This window comes from Tarenaya hassleriana, unplaced genomic scaffold (genome assembly GCF_000463585.1).
Source record: "Tarenaya hassleriana unplaced genomic scaffold, ASM46358v1 Cleome40, whole genome shotgun sequence".
NCBI classification, from domain to species: domain Eukaryota; kingdom Viridiplantae; phylum Streptophyta; class Magnoliopsida; order Brassicales; family Cleomaceae; genus Tarenaya; species Tarenaya hassleriana.
Genome location: NW_010966882.1, coordinates 1,202,279 through 1,206,135, shown reverse-complemented (window position 1 = coordinate 1,206,135; position 3,857 = coordinate 1,202,279).

Here is a 3,857-nt window from a genome sequence, read left to right as displayed (position 1 = left end):
ACCGCACTCCTCTATTTCTCTCTCTCATCGGCGAAACCCAAACACCCTCCTCTACTCGTTTCTGCCTCAGTCCGACGTCTCTCTGCACCGCCGTTCCGATTCTCCGACGCCCCAACGCCTCCCTCCGTTCGATTTCTCTCTTTCATCTCCCTCCACGCGAACCGGTAATCTCTCTCTCTATAATCATGTCATTGGGATGTTTTGGATAGGGATAGGTCAAAAGTCTTGATGGGTATAGATACTAGGGTTGATTTTGGTCAATTTCGGCCGAAAAATCCCGATTTCTGGCCGAAGAATCGATTATCCGAACCAGTGAGCGGTCGCTCATTTTGTTCGAGCGACCGCCTATTTATCCAGCGGTCGATCTAGCGATCGCCCGTAAAACGAGCGACCGTCTGTTTACTCAGGTGGGCCGCTCGTTTTCTCTGTTCCGCGAAAAATCGTTCGGTTTTCTTCACCCTAACCCCAATGCCCCGATCCATATCGATATACCTTTGCAGATGGCACCAAAAAGAGCTCGAACAAGTGACGTCGCCTCATCATCACAAGAGGCCGAATTCTCTCTAAGGAGAGAGATGAGACCGGGAACAATCACAGCAATATTGGAGATGAAGCAAAACCTCCTCATCGAAGGACCACCAAAGCTGGTCAAAATTGACAGACACGATGAAGCATACACGCGAGCAAAACATCTGTCAAAGCTCAAGCAACGCCCGAGTAAGTTTATGTGTGAGCACACGGTTCGACGATTGGGAATTCAAGCAAACGTTGAATACATCTTCGAGAAGCTCGGCTGGGGAGAATTGAGCAGAAGCATCGAACCCTCATTCAAGAGCGTATCCTGCGAGTTCTTAGCTACGTATTCATGCTACTTCCCATTCGACGGCTCAATCGATGAAGTGTATATGGAGTTTCGGCTGAACAAGAAATGGGTTAGGCTGAGTATGACACAGTTTGCCGACATCTTGGAAGTCCCGAAAGGGAAGCACTCCCTCATTCCAACCATCTCAGCATATGCCCTCCAAGACTTCTGGAAGAAGATAGTCGTCCATCACTACTCGAGCTCGGCGGGGAAGATCTCATGGATTCAACACCCGGCTATCCGCAATGCTCATTCCATCATGTCCAACTTCATATTCGCACGAGACGAACTCGGCAAGATCCACAAAATCGAGTTGAGTTATCTCTATGTGGCATTGCGGGAATTCCACAACAGACCATCTCTTGACTCGTGTGTCCGGGCTCCATGGACGGACATGCATGGACTCAGCTTCGAGAATAGCCATGCACCTACACACATTGGCATCCACCAAAGCCAATGAGACATGCCTTTGTGTAGGCGGGATGATCACGAAGATTGCCCAATGAGTGGACACGGGAATCTCATTCTACCAAGCTGACATGGTCGACGACCACATTCTCCTCGACATGGATGCTCTCAGGCTTCGAGGACATATTCAGAGGAAAGGATTGGAGTGGGTCTTCAAGGGGAGCGATGGGCTGACACGATGCATTATGCTCCCATGCGAGCAAATCGAGACATTCATGCCCACCACCCTTCGACTGGACTCCCTTGACATTGCGCCAGCCCGGATAAGGGTTGGAAGGGGGAGAACGATTGATCCCTCAGCGTCGGGAACCGAGGATCAATCGAGCTCCACTTCCGATCCTAGATTAGACCTTATACTGCAGAAGCTAGAGAGCTTTGATACTCGGCTCTCCGCTGTTGAGGCGCTCAGCACCCGACTCACTTCTCTCGAAGAGTCTATGGACCAGATGGGCACCCTCGAAGCCACCCTCACCGCATCCATCGAGAGTGCCCAGCGCAAGATTATATGGACCGTAGAGCGGATCATAGATGGCGAAGATTCTGACGCTGGAGGATCAGCTCAGGGGAGTGAGACCGAGGGCTCTTCCGCATCCGGGGCCAGCAAGGGAGCAAGAGCACAACTCCTTGACTCGATCATCACTAGGATAGAACGATTTACATTTCCCGCAGAATGATGTTTAGATGCGTTTATAACTCCTAACTCATGTTCCCTCTTTTGGATCTTTGGGCGTTATTATATGATGTTTTGACGTGCTTAAAGGTTGTAAATCTTGTCGGAAGTCATTTTTATGCAGCGTTTCCTCGAACTTGGGTTGGAAAATTTTCTTACAGAGAAAATGGGCGGACCGCTCGGTTTTTCGAGCGGTCGTCCACTTGCCAAAGATGAGAAACGAGCGGTCGCTTGCCATTTCAAGCGGACCACCCGCTCCTCCCGAAACCCATTTTTCGAGCGACGCTTGAGCGGTCGTCTGGAATCACTCTTTTCGACTCACGAAAACGAGCGGTCGCTCGCCATTTCAGGCGGCCCGCCCGTTTTCTCTGACAAATTTTCGATATTTTTTTTAGTTGTTTCAGATGGATTCCAGCAGTCGTTGGGGCAAAACGCGCAAATACATTTCGGACAAAATACCGGTCTTGCATGACTTCAAGCCTCGGAGCATACCTCTTTCAAATCTTGTAGATGTCGCTTCCATCAACGTCGATTTGCCTTTTGTAGAGCCAACTCCATTTCATCACCGCATCCTACCAAAACAATTCTACGAGAGCATTAAAGGATATTTCAACTCGCGGACTGGAATCGCCTCTTTCAAGCCAACCATCGGACATACCGAAGGCTGACAACAGAATTTGCCTGCACATTCAAATGCTTCATCCTGAAGAACGGCAACCCTCGGGAAGGTTACTTTGGTTTTAGACTTGAAGGGCGAGAATTCTATCTCAAGGTGGAACAACTTGCAGAAATTTTGGGCGTCGAAATGAATGCAAACGCAGCGATTCCGAAGATCATAGTCACCAAAGCCCGAACTTTCTGGATGCAAATCGCAGCGAGCACATTCCGACCATGGCATCTTGAAGCCCTTATGATCCAGCATCCCGCAGTGCGCTATCTCCAGCAGTTCATGGCTTCCGCGTTACTCACATGAGAAGACCCACAGGTCGTCTCAATCACCGAACTCAACCTCTTCATGGGATCTCTCCACTTTATGATGCATAACCGGCTTGAAGTCGCTGACATAGCCTCAAGGGTTATCCTCCACATGCACTCGGTAGTCTCTTCCGGTCTTGATTCAATTTGTTTTGGAGGTATAATCACTTTGATTGCAGAGACAGTAGGAATTAACCTCGGGCAGTATGTACCGACGCTATACATGGAGACACGATCAACTTCATCCATCTTGTGGAGAATGGCCTAGTCAAAGAACAAGAAGGCGATATATTGTGGAAATTTGTGGGCATCGAGGGTATGTACCGATCATTCAACATGTCATACTATGTGCTACCCCCATTGACTGAAGACGGCATACGATTCGGCGTCGAACGAGATCTCGGCACAGATAGCGATGAAGACGACAACCACATGTGTGCCGACTCAACCGACTCATCTCACGGGTCCTGCTAGGACCCAATCGGTCCCATCTCTTAACTCTCACTCCTTTGCATCCATTTTAGCTAACATCGCATATCATTGTAGCTTTCCCACATTGCATAGGTTTCATGGGCTTACGACACCCGCAAAAGAGAAATTGGAACGCAACTCCACCCCATCGAAAAAGGTAACACACTCACCCTTTCATTCCACCCATTCCATATTTTTTCTTTGGAATCTCTCCACTAGCCGAGAGTCAACACCGTGGACGGTGTTTGATTCAAGTCTGGAGGGGGAGGAGCGACACTAACGTACATCGTACCCATGGACTCTACACATTATGCATCATTTGCACTTATAATCATGCATTCTATATTCATCGGGAAAAAAAAAATCTTGCATCTGCATCTTGTACATACTTGCATGGCCTATCACTAATAG